Here is a 16,955-nt window from a genome sequence, read left to right on the forward strand (position 1 = left end):
AATCAAAATAAGTACCAATACACAGAAAGGGAGGGGAAGACCTGGAAAGCCCTGCTGATGAAAGAGGTACCTTGCAGTGGTAAGGGACAGCAAATTAAACATGAGTTTGGCTAGAATAAAAAGGTCCATACAGTTTTGAGTCTCATGCAGGGAGACATCACTTTCTGGAGCTTTCTTCATGATCTTTGTAGGACTGCGCATGAAATAATGGGTCTGAGTCTCCTCTCACTTATGCCAGCGTAGACCCGAAGTAACTTGCTGAGGTTAATGGCATTACAGGGGCATAAAAGAGAAGGGAACCAAGTCCACTGTGTTCTACTCTGGGTCACCACATTGGCAAAAGGCAGTTGAGAAACTGAAAGAAGCTCAGAGAAGATTGACTGGATTGTTTGGTTGTGGGCATGGGCAGAATGGATGTATTGATTTGCAAGAAAAAATTAAAAAGGCTAAATGTTTATAGCTTGACCAACTGTGGTCTTATAGATCTTATAGATCTGCTAACTGTGAGGGGGCATAATATTTGAATGGTGGGAACACTGATGGAGAGGCATAATTTAGGGTAGAACATGGGGGCTTACGTAGGTGTAAAGGGGTGTAATTAAGAAAAGGAAGGTTAGGCTAGACATTAAGAGAAGTTTCCTGACAGTGGGATATATTAGGCTGCAGGACAGTCTTTCTAGACAAAAGTCAGAAGACCCATCATTTGGAACTAGCTTTGACAAAACACTAGATGCTGTTCCATGGTATAGGGAACAATCCTACCTTGGCAGGGAGATGGACCAATAGGCCACGTTTGTCTTTGATGTCTCAGATCCTGAGATTCCATAAACAGTTTGAATTTCATTAGTCTAAAGGAAAATTAAAGAAAGCTGAGAATAGCTTCATAGCCAAGCGATGTCACCTTAGGTCATTTTATCTAGGCTTTGAAATCTATTTGAGTTTCAGAAAGCATAAGAATATATTCAGATTCTCTCCAGAAATACCTACAGGATTTCATCATGTGTGTTAGAAGAAGTGCGAGACTCAAACAGCACAAAAGCAGAATCCAAAGAATAAAATCTGAAGTGTTCTACCTTGAAAGCTTAATTCTATACATTTGACCAAAAATAAAACCTAGCTAAGAAGAGCAGAGATGATCACCTTCCTGAATCCATGAAAGTGAAGGGCCAGGCTTTTGCATGGATTCATGGAGGAGGACCTGAGTAGACTTCTGACTTTGTGTGCTCTTGTGATAGGGACAACTGTGGTACCCAAGCTCTCCTGTGCATAAGGACTGTAGGACAAGCCATCCCAAAGGCCATGCTCCTCACCTGCTGGCAAGTCATGGAGGAGAGAGAATGCTGTACCTTTCTTTGGTTTGGCACAGTATCCAGGTATCAGCTGTGGCTTGCCTCTTGCTGCTTCCACTGGGATGAGAGGCCTATATAGAAAGATGGTGATTAATTTCTGCTGTATAGTCCCACGAGGTTAAGGACGGAAATAAAAGCACAGCTTATATTCTTCCATTCAGCAAGAACATATCATTAAATATAGCACCCAACAGAGTGGTTTGATGGAAAGGAGTACTACCGTGCATTTTGTTGGCCTATGAGACTGTATCCAGTACATAAAGCTTTGGCGCGCGGCTGAAGGATGGGGTAGATTCTGAGAATTCTTGAACAATAGAGAATCATCATTGGCCGCAGGTGCTTCCTGAATTGATCTTTTAGTTCTGCTGTTTCAAATTAAATTTGCAGCAGCTGCGGCAACAGATCTGCTCAAGCCATTGGAATCTGTATGAGGCAAAATTTCCCCCCTCCCTGCTTTCTAAAGGAGCAGAGAGAGAGAGGGAAGATTGATTTGCTGTGGAATGTGCTCCCTTCCTCAATGAAAGAGGCACAAGACAAGAATGTTTGCTGTTATCTTGGGGCGAGGCTATGAGACCTATGTTTAGCCATTCATTGTCTGAAACCTCTATTTAGGGGCCATGATGAGATCCACAAGAGAAAAACAAAATCCAAACATTGTTCCAGCTCACCCAGCAAATATATTTTGAGGACATATGAGGACATTTTTTCGGGTTGAAAAAAATGGATCCAATTTCAAAAATATTTATTTCATCACAATCCACTCAAAGCACATTTTGATCTTGTTGATGGAGAGGACTAGTACTTAAGGGGAATGTTTTCAAATGTGCCTAACTCTCAGCTTGACCAAGGTAATTAGGCACATAAAGATATAGATAGGTACCTCATGGAATTTGCAAAATCCCTTGGCAGGCGAGGCATCTAACCTGCTTCATCACTTTTGTATATTCACTAGACACATATCTGCATTGTTAGCTGCCCAAATACCTTCGTAAATCTGGCCCTTAGGCACTTTTGGGTGTGACACCCTAAACCAAAATGCAATGGCCTCCACTTTATTACTTCCTTAAGGGTTGTATTATATCAATCATGATGAAACCCATGGGATTCCTGCTGTCAATTTACCTTATTAAAAATCCCCTTCACTGCTGTGGTATGTCCCAGGTATGTTCCAGAATGCATGTGATCGGCATATAAGAGTAATAGGCATAATTCAGGCAAACACAGTTTGCCCCTGAATATACCTGCTGCAGGCAGGTTGAGCAGCACACACACTGAGCTGCTGAATGTACAGGGTAGAGCAAGCAGTCCACACCTGGGATGCATCTGAATGTCCCAAATCCAATTGATTTTAAAGAAATATGAATGGTGCACTGACCACAGAGAAGGTAACCTGGAGGTGCAGCAGCAAACAGATTAGCTCGATGGTTATTTTTATATGCTGCTGTTTTAGCTGTGAGCATGGGATCTGCTGCATCTAAGAATTGCTGGTTTCAGAGGAACAGCCGTGTTAGTCTGTATTCGCAAAAAGAAAAGGAGTACTTGTGGCACCTTAGAGACTAACCAATTTATTTGAGCATGAGCTTTCGTGAGCTACAGCTCACTTCATCAGATGTTTACCGTGGAAACTGCAGCAGACTTTATATACACACAGAAATCATGAAACAATACCTCCTCCCACCCCACTGTCCTGCTGGTAATAGCTTATCTAAAGTGATCAACAGGTGGGCCATTTCCAGCACAAATCCAGGTTTTCTCACCCTCCACCCCCCCACACAAATTCACTCTCCTGCTGGTGCTAGCCCATCCAAAGTGACAACTCTTTACATAATCAAGTCGGAACGCAATGCCATCCACAGCCTCAGAAACAACTCTGACATCATAATCAAAAAGGCTGACAAAGGAGGTGCTGTTGTCATCATGAATAGGTCGGAATATGAACAAGAGGCTGCTCGGCAGCTCTCCAACATGAGTTTCTACAAGCCATTACCCTATGATCCCACTGAGAGTTACCAAAAGCAACTACAGCATTTGCTCAAGAAACTTCCTGAAAAAGCACAAGATCAAATCCGCACAGACACACCCCTGGAACCCCGACCTGGGATATTCTATCTACTACCCAAGATCCATAAACCTGGAAATCCTGGGCGCCCCATCATCTCAGGCATTGGCACCCTGACAGCAGGATTGTCTGGCTATGTAGACTCCCTCCTCAGGCCCTACGCTACCAGCACTCCCAGCTACCTTCGAGACACCACTGACTTCCTGAGGAAACTTCAATCCATCGGTGATCTTCCTGATAACACCATCCTGGCTACTATGGATGTAGAAGCCCTCTACACCAACATTCCACACAAAGATGGACTACAAGCCGTCAAGAACACTATCCCCGATAATGTCACGGCTAACCTGGTGGCTGAACTTTGTGACTTTGTCCTTACCCATAACTATTTCACATTTGGGGACAATGTATACCTTCAGATCAGCGGCACTGCTATGGGTACCCGCATGGCCCCACAGTATGCCAACATTTTTATGGCTGATTTAGAACAACGCTTCCTCAGCTCTTGTCCCCTAAAGCCCCTACTCTACTTGCGCTATATTGATGACATCTTCATCATCTGGACCCATGGAAAAGAAGCCCTTGAGGAATTCCACCATGATTTCAACAATTTCCATCCCACCACCAACCTCAGCCTGGTCCAGTCCACACAAGAGATCCACTTCCTGGACACTACAGTGCTAATAAACAATGGCCACATAAACACCACCCTATACCGGAAACCTACTGACCGCTATTCCTACCTGCATGCCTCCAGCTTTCACCCTGACCACACCACACGATCCATCGTCTACAGCCAAGCTCTGCGATACAACCGCATTTGCTCCAACCCCTCAGACAGAGACAAACACCTACAAGATCTCTGTCAAGCTTTCTTACAACTACAATACCCACCTGCAGAAGTAAAGAAACAGATTGATAGAGCCAGAAGAGTTCCCAGAAGTTACCTACTACAGGACAGGCCTAACAAAGAAAATAACAGAACGCCACTAGCCGTCACCTTCAGCCCCCAACTAAAACCCCTCCAACGCATTATTAAGGATCTACAACCTATCCTAAAGGATGACCCAACACTCTCACAAGTCTTGGGAGACAGGCCAGTCCTTGCCTACAGACAGCCCCGCAACCTGAAGCAAATACTCACCAACAACCACATACCACACAACAGAACCACTAACCCAGGAACTTATCCTTGCAACAAAGCCCGTTGCCAATTGTGCCCACATATCTATTCAGGGGACACCATCACAGGGCCTAATAACATCAGCCACACTATCAGAGGCTCGTTCACCTGCACATCCACCAATGTGATATATGCCATCATGTGCCAGCAATGCCCCTCTGCCATGTACATTGGTCAAACTGGACAGTCTCTACGTAAAAGAATAAATGGACACAAATCAGATGTCAAGAATTATAACATTCATAAACCAGTCGGAGAACACTTCAATCTCTCTGGTCACGCAATCACAGACATGAAGGTCGCTATCTTAAAACAAAAAAACTTCAAATCCAGACTCCAGCGAGAAACTGCTGAATTGGAATTCATTTGCAAATTGGATACTATTAATTCAGGCTTAAATAGAGACTGGGAGTGGCTAAGTCATTATGCAAGGTAGCCTGTTTCCTCTTGTTTTTTCCTCCCCCCCCCCCCCCCCAGATGTTCTGGTTTAACTTGGATTTAAACCTGGAGAATGGTCAGTTTAGATGAGCTATTACCAGCAGGAGAGTGAGTTTGTGTGTGTATGGGGGTGGGGGGGATGTGAGAAAACCTTGATCTATGCAGGAAATAGCCCGACTTGATTATGTAAAGAGTTGTCACTTTGGATGGGCTAGCACCAGCAGGAGAGTGAATTTGTGTGGGGGGGTGGAGGGTGAGAAAACCTGGATTTGTGCTGGAAATGGCCCACCTGTTGATCACTTTAGATAAGCTATTACCAGCAGGACAGTGGGGTGGGAGGAGGTATTGTTTCATGATTTCTGTGTGTATATAAAGTCTGCTGCAGTTTCCACGGTAAACATCTGATGAAATGAGCTGTAGCTCACGAAAGCTCATGCTCAAATAAATTGGTTAGTCTCTAAGGTGCCACAAGTACTCCTTTTCTTTTTAAGAATTGCTGTGTCAACAAGAAGAATAGATGCTGGGCATGAGGGAAAAAAATCTATGACCCTGAAGCTGCATAGAATATAGGCATTGCTCTTATTTCTAGGTATCTGCGTGGGTGTGAGCAGGAATGTTGCTAAGCATTCTGCTGCCCAGGGTGGAAAATGTTTTCCGTGCCACCCCCTCCCACTTCTCCTGAGAACTAAGCCAAAAAGAAATGAACAAAGAAAAATGGAGCCAGCCAATCAGTGAAGAAAAAAAAAATGGCTAAGCAGTACAGTGCACCCTGGAAGTTGACACCTAAGACAACCACTCTGTGCCCCAGCTCCTAAAACTGGCCCTGGGTGTCAAAGATCAGGCCCAGAGTTGGTATGGATAGCACTTTTCACATAGCTTAATTCTCTCTAATCAACACTAGGCTTAAGGCCCAGATCCTCAAAGGGATTTAGATGCCTATCTCCCATTGAGGATCTGGGTCTAAGTCTTAGAAGAAACAATATGTTTAATTAATTGCAGAAATAAAGCCGTGTTTGTACTATACCACAGTCTGGTATTACAGATGAGAAGGATCAGCTTCAAAGAGATGAATAATGCTGGACACCTTCCCACTGGTTGGAAATCTCCCTTCTCACATGCCAATAGCCATCATTCTTTCCTGTGCTCTGAGCTATACGGATCCATCACACCCATCATTCAAAGTTCTTATCACACTTCCCAGAACAGCAAACTGCCAATTAACTGGCCATGATCCCAAACCAAAATTCCAGAAATGAACCCACCCACAAATTGGAGCCGTTCAGGTCTGAATGTGGCTATCAGCTTTGCAGCGAGCTTCAGTCCTTCTGGATCTGAACAGCTGCAAATGTTGGCGAAGCTTGGATCCACATCCAGATGTCAACTTTGCATCTCTGACCTGTCTCTGAAATGAACTTTGAAATGGCTTCTTTTGGCAGGTGGAAAAGAACAGGATGAGTTGGAAGGGATGGTCTATCAACAAAGAAGGCAAATTATGCAGAGGTCGATGTTTAAAGAAGATAGGGTAAGACAAAGAACATTGTGAAAGTAGATTGAGAGAAAGGGGGGAAAGGGAGATCTATAGAGTGAAATCTTGACTTCAGTTGGGGCCAGGATTTCACTCTCAGAGTGGAATGGTTGAAGTCAAATGAGGTAAAGTTTTGCTAGAAAAGAGAAGGATAGAGAAATAGCATGTAATGTAAAATGACACCTTTGTCTGGAGATGGGTGAACTGGTTCAGATCAAGTAAGAACTGGCATGAATCTTCACCTGAAACTTTAACCTACCCTGAACCAAATCTCTTCTGAGATGGGAAAAAAATTGGATATCTTTCCCCCACCCTGAATGGTTTCCAGGTGGCAGCCCTGGAACAGTCCCTGATTTCTACTGTGAACTTTTGGGATTTAATCCAAGCCTCTAGATCATCCTCCCTTCACTAGCTCCATCACAGCCTGGACAGAAGGGAATCAAAGCCATAATTCATTGTTTTTCACATGACAATATAATTTGCAATGGTTCCAAAGAGGAGGGGATGGGGATTAAATAGGGATCATGTCCATGTGTATGTGAATGTATTGCCTAACCTAAAGTTGGGGAATAGGATTGTTCAATGCTTCTGAAATGCAGTCATGGAAATATGGAGGAATTCCTACATGGCCCTAAAATATCATCCTTCGTGATTTTAACTCCCCTGTCTCCACAATTATCTCAGGGGGCAGAGTCACTCAAGGTAAATATTTGGGGGGAGGAGGGTGAAATAGGGAAAGGTTTCAAAATCAGGGGTAGGGAAGCAGAGTTAACTTGTCAATGAAAACTTAAAGACCCTTTCACTTCATAGCAAGGCTTTAGTTATGGCCAGTGTCTATGTATGTTGTTTATGCCACCTGTCAGGTATCGGGCACCTTCTGAAAGAAAATATTAGTTTTGCCAGAAAAAAATTGAAATTATTCCCAGTTCTGCAGCTACCTCTGCTGCGGAGCCCGAGCTACCAGGCTCCCCCACTCCTAGGCTGTCTGTTGCAGGACTGTCTCAGAGCAGGGGCTCCTAGAGCTTCCAGGCTCCTAGTTCCTTCGCCAAGGGAGCCACGGCTCAGTTCCACAGAGCCACAGATTCAAAGTCCATTGAAGGCAGTAGAAAGACTCTGCTGAACTTCCATGTTCTTTGGATCTGGCCCATTATGGTTGTTTGGTGACCTACAGGAAATGGGTTGCTTTTCCTGGCATACCTCCCATGGGACCAGTCTCAACAGGACAGGAACCAGTGCCAGAATTGGCAATAATATGGTAGCTTTTTGTTGGCGTCCTCATCAGAGAGGCTACAGAATGGATCAGAAAGGAGACAGAATGACCTGGAGATACTGGACCAAATTTAGATGATGTAGCTGTGCCAGTTTACATCAGCAGAGAATTTGGCCCATTCTCGCTCAAACAGGATTAGAAAGAAGATTGCCCTGTCAGTGATCATGTTGCACTTGTCCTTTGGACTGATTCATTCCCCGGTGATATCAATCTGGACTAAAGTGATGCTCCACTTTGTACCAGCTCAAGTGGTACAACGGTATAAAGTGGCATCATGTGGCTTGAAGGACTGTCCATTTATCTAGGGGAGCCTGCAGTCTGTCTGCAGTCACTCAGTCTACCCAGTGTCAATTTTCCCTACCTTCGTTATCACACTGTCGTGCAAAGAGGCCTCACACATTTGACCTGATAGCTTTTCTACTTCCAGAGCCATCTCTTTTAACAGTGGAGTTTGTGGGATATGTTGTAATCATTAGAATGACTCGCTTGGTTGTCAGCAGAACTGCAGGTAATTCTGCATGATATGAAGAAGCAAGTATTTAATATGGATGATTTCCTTCAAAAAAGGTGTAAGAAATAAGTTCCAAGGTCTTTTCTCCATATTATCCTTTTGGCCAACATTTCTGCAAGTAAAATTCGGTTCACAAGAATAGTTGCTGAAAAGGAAAATGCTGAGAATATACACGTTTCCACACCTGACTACACTTACAAACACATTTTCACACCTGTAGTAGTGCTGAGGTGTTCACATGGCCATCTTGAAAGTCCCAGGTGATTTGGAAGTCATCCAGAAACAAAACCATGTGATTTAGGTGACCAGTTGCACAGGGCTAGATTGTGAAGTACTTATGTTGTTGAGTACATTCACTTCAGTGGATCTACTTTTGGGAGTAAGTGCTCACCGGTACAAGTAAGCACTCCTCAAACTTGCCTGTAGCAGAACTAACAAATGACGAATAGCAACTACTTAAGGAACCAGTCAGCAAGTAATTTACAATATGTTTGCATATAGTACCCATTGAATGATTTTGATTAACAATGTTCATTCCTGATCATCTGAGAAGAGCTAAATTCATCCAGTAAATGGTTTTCTGCAACTAGGTTACCCAGCTCCACTCCTGATCTGTGTTAGAGAAGCATCCAGACTTGTTCATCCCTCTGTAAGCCAAACTAAGCCTCGTGGTTCACCCTTCACTACAGTTCATGCTACTTTCAAGTGAGGATCACACCAATCTGTTTTCCATTTCCTGGAGATTAAATTCCTGTGTTTGACATCATTTTAGCTTAGTCAGAGCTTCCCAGGAAAACAACTCCTCCACTTTCTGTGTGTGTCAGGGCAGCCTCCTGTGTATCAATGCACATGGCAATACTTCATGTTTGCTGAACTACAGAGAGCACAAGTTCAGGTCTTTTCTTTCCCCCTGCAAACTTAATTAACATTAATCCATTTTGAAAGACACTGACTTTTTCCCCTTGCACTCCCTGATGTGCTACGTTGCAAGGAGAATGAGGAATGAGGATGTCTATAAGAAAAAAGTTGGCAAAAGCAATCAGGTAGATATGTCTGCGAAACACATGACTAACAGCCATCGATGGATCCAATATGGAGAGGTTCTTTCCAAGAGAGAGATTTTCCAGTGCAGTGTCCCAGTACAAAAATCCAACTTTAGGATTGGCACGTGCACATTTTCAGGGAAGGGACAGAGCAACAGGTCAGGAAATTCTGATGAAAACTGAATTGTTCAGTTTAGGCCTTGTCCTGGAATGCTCATTGTTCATAACCCCACTGACTTCAGTTGCTCCGCTTGTGAGAGATGGACTACTCCTGAGGGAGTTCTGCACCAAAAAATTAAAAATTCTGCACCAAAAAACTAAAAATTCTGTGCATAATATTTTAAAGTTCTGTACAATTCTGCAAATTTTATTTGTCAATAAATAAATGTGGAGGCTCCAGCATGGGAGGGGGAAGCACAGGCCACTGGCTGCACAGAGGTGGGAGATCACCCTGAAGCCCGTACTCCCCCAGGACATGGGTTCGGCAGTGAAGCTGCACCTGACCCTTACGCAGTGCAAGGGCTGGGCCTGCCTCAGAAACACCCTGGTGCCCTGCCCCTCCACATCAGCAGCAGCAGGTGTGTGCAGGCAGGCTCAGCCCTGCAGGATCCAAGTGTGGGGAGATCCAGGTGTGGGTTGAGAGGACTCCATGTGGGGAAATCTGGGTGCGGGCAGCTCAGTGGGGGATTCAGGTGCATGGGGGATCTGAATGCACAAGGGCTCATTGGGAGGGTTCCAGGTGCAGGGGCAACAGGATTCTGCAGGGGGGTCCAGGTAAAGGTGATTGGGGCTCAGCAGGCGAGTCTGGGTGCAGAGGGTCTGGATGCAGGGAGTGAGGCTCGGTGAGTGGAGGTTCAGGTGTGGGGAGCTCAGGATTGGGGGGTTCTGGGTGTGGGGGGTGCGGCTCAGTAGGGGTGAGGATGCAGGGGGGTAGGACTTGGCAGCGGGGTATGAGGGGTTATCCAGATGCATGGGGGTGAGGCTCAGCAGGGTGGGCATTCGGATGTGGGGGGCTTGGTGTGGGGGTTCTGGGTGTGGTGGGGTGAGGCTTGGCAGAGGGGTCTGTCTGAGTATGGTGGGTCCAGATGCACAGGGGTTGGGCAGACAGGGTAGCAGATCCTCGTTCAGTGACCCCTGCACCCGCGGCTGAGGAGCGATAGGGTCAGGAAACGGGAGAGGTGGGGGGCAGAGCTTCCTGCAGCTGGGGGAGGTTTCTGGGGGTGGGTCTTACCTGTTCCTGTCCCTGCCCCCATCTGCTCCTTGCAGGGAAAGAGGATGTCCCATCCTTTCCCGCCCCCAACCCAGCCAGGACTAGCAGCTGAGCCCAACGCAGGGTAGGAGCTACACGCTGAGGCATCCCCAGTTTCCTTCCCCACACCCCCACACCCCGACACCCCCCCGGTGGTGATTTACCTCTCCACCGGCTGCTCCGGGCACCTGAAACAATACACCCATGCTGCTGGGAGGGGCAGGTAACCTCTTTTTCAGCTTCCCTTTGCTTCCCCGTGAGAAAGTCATTTTTCTGTGGGGAAGCAAAGAAATCTGTGGGGGACATGAATTCTGCATGTGTGCAGTGACACAGAATTCCCCCAAGAGTAAGACCCTTAGCCTGTACGACGGACACTGTAAAGCAGATCCTCAGCTGCTGTAAATTGTCACAGCTTCTTTGACTTCCTCTGTCCATCATTTGTAAAGCACCCCATCTCTGTAGGGTGTCATTTTCTAAAGCAGTGGCCCAACTTTGCTCCCATTGGAGTCAAAAGTAAAACTTCCATTGACTTCAGTGGGAAAAGAGTTAAGTTAATGCTGGATCCTTTTGAAGGTCCCAAACTAGCATATTTACACATAATTATGTATCAACTGTTTTACAGCCTCACCTCCATGCTGACCTACTGGGCCATAGTCTACAGTGATATCTATGTTCCCTTGCCCGTGCCAAATTAAAGAAAAAATATTAGGAAATCCTGCAGTTGACACATGTGTTGGAAAGTACTGAAGTTGCTTAACAGTCTTGCTACATTTAGGCTCCTCATTTTTGCATGTATTTGCAATCCCAGGACTGCATTGTTTTCACTCTGTATTTCCAAACCATTCTTCATTAGTTTAAATAGTAATAGGTAACTCTTGGCACTTCTAGGGCACTTTGTCCTAGAATCTGAAAGAGCTTTACAATTATTCATTAACAATGCCTCACTACATCCCCTCCCGCCCCCAGAGTAGGCAAACAAGTAGTATTATCCCCACTTTACAGGTGGGAAAACTGAGCATCTATGTGGCTTTTTAGCCTGAGATATTTAGTCACTTAAGGGGGCTTTGCAAATCTGAGCATTAATGTACCGGCTAGAGCATATGGATCAGCCTTGCCCTCTGCTGTATGGAATTTCAGGCCTGCTCAAGTGGGTGTGTACTCGTCACCTTCTAGAGGCCACTAAGGAATATAGCTCTAGTTCATTGAAAGCTATTGTTTTCTGGAGCAGAAAATCCTGAATTCTCTCCCTATTGGCCCCTGTGAAGTTTATAGAACCACAGAAGCATTATGACTTGCATGTGATCATGCAGTTGCTCAGTGACAAAGTTACGGGTAGGGCCCAGGAGTCCTGCAGGCACTGGCCTGTTCTAACAACTATATTACATTCCTCATCGGTTTCAGCCCCAACTTTATATTTCAGAATTATTTATGCAAAGATAAAGCCAGTCACAAAAATACCTTTGTAGAGACAACCCATCTCCATTTAATTTGGAACTGCTGATACAAGTCTGGAGTCTGTTGTCCTCAGAGAGCATATTCCCAGCGATGGACCCTGTTGCGTTTGAAGTGAGTGCAGTACTTTGAAACGAAGATGAACAGTGAATCAAATCAGGCTGAAAGATTCAGGGTATTGACTACTTTCCATGGAACCCCACTGCAAAGACATGTTTATGTTCTGAAGTATTCCTGACAGACAGCTTGGAAGTCATGCACTAGCCTAGTTGTGGAAATCTAAATAGTTTCCTATTGTGCTTGACGTGAAATGCTTCCCAGATAAACAGTCTCCCCTTCCACCGAGGAAAAATGATACTTCTGTATATTCAGGATTGTAATCACAAGGGACTAAGTGGGGCTGCCACTTAGCCTCCATGAAGATGCTGGTTTCTGTGGGCATTGGGATATATTTAACCCTAGAGTATGTGTGTGTGCCAACAGCATTCAGAATGAGTTAGTTTTATTCAGTGAAACTGAAATATCTTTCTAGAGTGTAATCGTTTTCTATATCCACATCTTTGTGCCTCTGTTTTTATTACACACTTGGAATATAATGCACAATCCAGCTGGCTGAGTATTGTCCTCCTGGCTGAGTTCTGGAGGCAGAAAGCATCACTGACTGGCTTCATCCCTACTTGAGATATGGTCACTCTCTTCTGTGAAGCAGAAGTCTGCAGCATAGTGGTGGATTAGCCACTGGGCCAGAGGCCCATGCCCAGGGACCCCAGCCAATTGGGGGCTCCCGGAAAAATGGGCACCCCCCGCACCCTAACCCGCTCTGCCCGCCTGAGTTCAACACTGATGAGAGTTGAGGGCGTCTAGTACCTCCCGTGATGGGGAACTCACCTCTGATCTGATGGTCAAACTCTGCTCATTTAAATATATCAAAGGAAGAAGGCCATGTGGTCAGTCTAGCCCTTTACATTTCCATAGGCCATTTTTGCCCACACAACCCTTTGCTTATTCCCGTCCCAACACCTACACATCCGAATTGGGTAGTGAGACCTACAGTCTCCTCTCCACCAATGCATGATACTTTTCATAAATGTTAAATAAGAATTTTACATGTGCATCAAGGGATGATTATAATTCTGTGCTAGGCCCCAATGATTTTACAAACCATGTGCATGTCCAGGTATTTAGGAAAGGATTCAGCATAAGGTGACAGTGACATGTATTGTTTGGAATAAATGCAGCTAGAAGAGTCAGAAAATCGCCTGGTGTTTACTTTGCTCTTCTTATCCTGGGAAAGATGGGAAAAAGCTCAATGACACAAATCTTAGTGCAGTTTTCTCAACTATAGTTCTATGGTTCTGTAACTGAGGTAGCTCGCCCGGTGGGCTGGAGACCCTGGGGCTAAGCCAACCTGATTATAAAAAGAGCTCCACCTGGGGGGAATCAGGGATTCAGGCGCCTGGCTGGTGGGTCTTGTCCACATGCTCAGGGTCCACCTGATTGCTGCACTTGTGGTTGGGAAGGAATTTTCCCCCAGGTCAGATTGGCAGAGACCCTGGGGGCTTTCGTCTTCCTCTGCAGCATGGGGCCCGGGTCACTTGCTGGTTTAAATTAGAGTAAGTGCTGGATTCTCTGTAACTTGAAGTCTTTAAATCATGAGTTGAGGAGTTCAGTAGCTCAGCCAGAGGTTAGGGGTCTATTTCAGGAGTGGTTGGGCAAGGTTCTGTTGCCTGCAATGTGCAGGAGGTCAGACACTAGAGGATCATGATGGTCCCTTCTGGCCTTAAAGCCTCTGAGTCTAATGTCCCATAAAGAGCTGCTGTACAAAGAGGGAGGGCCAGGTTAAAGTGATGACCATGCCCAGCTAGGGAAAGAGCTGGAGTAAGTGCCAGGGAGGACGCTCAGAGGAGGTAGGGGAAAGCTCTGGGAGAGACCCTGATTAAGCAGGGAAGAGACCGAGAGAGACCCAGAGGGGAACTTAAGAGGCTGGGTAGGAAGGGAAAACTCCAAGACAGCTAAAGGAGTAGAGCTAACTGTTCAATTCAGGGCCCTGGGCCAGAACCCAGAGTGGGACTGGGTTCCGTTCCCCGACTGGCCCCAAAGAAGGGGGAGTACAAGTCCGCTGCAAAGCTTATCAAGCCCAGCAGGGGGCTCCAGGCTAAGCCCTAAGACAAGCTGAGGAATAGCTCCAGAGATGGTGGAAGGATTTTGTCTGCGTTAGGGTCATTTGGGGACTTTCAGTTTGGATGGTTGTGACCCCAGAAGGGGTGGACTTAAAATGGTAACCTGGCCAGAGGGCTGAGTCACTGAAAGAGAAACCTGAGCAACCATTGGCAGGGGAGCAAGCGATCTGCTATGCCAGGCCTGGCCACAAGGGGACACCTAGTGGAGAGTGGATTCGTTTACAGGTTCGCAAAAGCTTTCTCTGGAGGAGAGTTTTCAAAATCACCTAAGAGATTTAAGAGCATAAGTCCCATTGCCTTTTAGTGAGATTTGGGCTCCTAAATCCCTAAGTATCTTGAAAATCATCTTGTGTGGAAAGGTTTCAGATTAGCAGCCCTGTTAGTCTGTATTCGCAAAAAGAAAAGGAGTACGAGTGGCACCTTAGAGACTAACCAATTTATTTGAGCATAAGCTTTTGTGAGCTACAGCTCACTTCATCAGATGCATTCAGTGGAATATACAGTGAGGAGATTTATATACACACAGAACATGAAAAAATGAGTGTTATCATACACATTGTAAGGAGAGTGATCACTTAAGATGAGCTATTACCAGCAGGAGAGCAGGGGCGGGGCCGGGGGAAGAAAACCTTTTGTAGTGATAATCAAGGTGGGCCATTGCCAGCAGTTAACAGGAACGTCTAAGGAGCGGTGGGCGGGGGGGAGAATAAACCTGGGGAAATAGTTTTACTTTGTGTAATGACACATCCACTCCCAGTCTCTATTCAAGCCTAAATTAATTGTATCCAGTTTTCAGAGTAACAGCCGTGTTAGTCTGTATTCGCAAAAAGAAAAGTCAAATAAATTGGTTAGTCTCTAAGGTGCCACAAGTACTCCTTTTCTTTTTGTATCCAGTTTGCAAATTAATTCCAATTCAGCAGTTTCTCGCTGGAGTCTGTTTCTGAAGTCTTTTTGTTGTAATATTGCGACCTTTAGGTCTGTAACCGAGTGACCAGAGAGATTGAAGTGTTCTCCGACTGGTTTATGAATGTTATAATTCTTGATGTCTGATTTGTGTCCATTTATTCTTTTACATAGAGACTGTCCAGTTTGACCAATGTACATGGCAGAGGGGCATTGCTGGCACATGATGGCATATATCACATTGGTAGATGTGCAGGTGAACGAGCCTCTGGTAGTGTGGCTGATGTGATTAGGCCCTGTGATGGTGTCCTCTGAATAGATATGTGGACACAGTTGGCAACGGGCTTTGTTGCAAGGGCAAGATTTTCAAAAACAAGATTCTTAAGTTAGATTCCATGATTCATATAAGGAAGCCCTTCTAGCAAAGGTGGGAGATTTCTGGCTGCTCTCTTGTTTGAGTTCTCAGCGTTGCCTATCAAATATACCAGCTGCCTGTCAAGATGGCAGTTGTTATACGAAGCACACTTCCACTAGCACTGTGGAATTGATTTTAGCTGACAGCTCTGTCAAGGGTTAGGGGCTGGAGCTTTGTGTATCTGAAACCTGAGTGGTCTTGCCTCTATCTCCTGGACAGTAATGGAGGAACTGGAGAAACCTTGGGGTCCTAGTGTCCCCTCTCAGCCCAATGGGGTCAACACCCAGGATGGAAGGAGCAGCTCAAGTAGAGGGAAGGGGCCCATTGTTGGCTTCTACATCTTGAGTTAAAGGACTAAGGGCCAGATTTTTAAAATTATTTAGGCTCTGGGAGTTACACATCTAAGTGCCTTTAAAAATCGGGACTTAAGTCCCCGAGCTGACAGATGTTGCCGAATCATGTCCTGTGTGGACTGAGAAAGTGTAGCAACCATTGAACAGTGATAAATGTTGAGTTCAGATCCCCCATGCTACTATCGCTTGAGCTACAAGAGAATCTCCCTCATTGGGTAACAGTATAGGGCCTGGGACACTGAGTTAATTCTGTCCAACCGTGACAGTGATGCCAGTTTATTGCAACAATTTACTTTAAGAGAACCCTGTGAAACATAGAGGTCTGACTGGAAATCAGAGAGAAAATTTCACCTGAAAAGCCCTTCACCACCAAACAAACGTTGTTTTCGGGGTTACGTAAACAGATTAGCAGAGGCAATGCTGTGCACTGTTGAAAGGGAAATCTGAGCTAAGAGGCTTCCAGACTGTCCTGGCTTTGTACTACAGTACGACAGCTCAGCAGGGTGACTGCTAGAAACTAAGCCGAACGCCAGCCATACTTTCAGCGCTCGGCCGTGGTATTCGGGAGTGACGTCACACAGATTTTCAGCAGCTAAGTAGTGCCATGAATGAGATGCCAAGACACCTGCTCACACAACTGGCGCTTGGATAAAGCATTTTCAACCAAACGTCTGCTAAAAAACACACGCACTACAAGGAGGATGCTTCCGAAATGACATCATCGGCTCCGGGGAAGGACACCACAAGTGGTTTTCATTTGCCCAATGTTTCGTTTATTGCGGTATGGGGAAGAAAGCTGAACTTGCTTGCTTCCATCTCCGAGCAGAGATAATGAGATGTTGTTTTGGTTCAAAAACACATCACGAGCCGCGTGTCTTTCGTTCTCGTCAAACAGCTTCGGTGAAGTTTCCACCGTCCCCTCTCATCTCCTGTCTGATTACATTTTTTTCCTCAGCGAATGCAAGCTTCAGAGTGCACACAGGTCCCTCGATGATGATGGTGTGAACCCAGAGTAGAATGACCAG

At 45.5% G+C, this 16,955-nt stretch overlaps 1 protein-coding gene across 3 annotated transcripts in view; it reads left to right on the top strand.

Moving 5' to 3' along the window:
- The window catches only part of TRABD2B (TraB domain containing 2B), a 415,969-nt gene that overhangs the window by 361,106 nt on the left and 37,908 nt on the right, over positions 1-16,955 (top strand). Inside the window, exon 6 of one of the 3 annotated variants that reach the window (XR_012669737.1) lies at positions 6,466-6,551. The exons of the other annotated variants lie outside the window; for them this stretch is intronic. The gene's annotated coding sequence lies outside the window, so the exon portion shown is untranslated. The remainder of the gene's footprint in view (positions 1-6,465; positions 6,552-16,955) is intronic. 3 annotated transcript variants of the gene reach the window in all.

Source organism: Caretta caretta, chromosome 8 (genome assembly GCF_965140235.1).
Source record: "Caretta caretta isolate rCarCar2 chromosome 8, rCarCar1.hap1, whole genome shotgun sequence".
Lineage (NCBI taxonomy): Eukaryota > Metazoa > Chordata > Testudines > Cheloniidae > Caretta > Caretta caretta.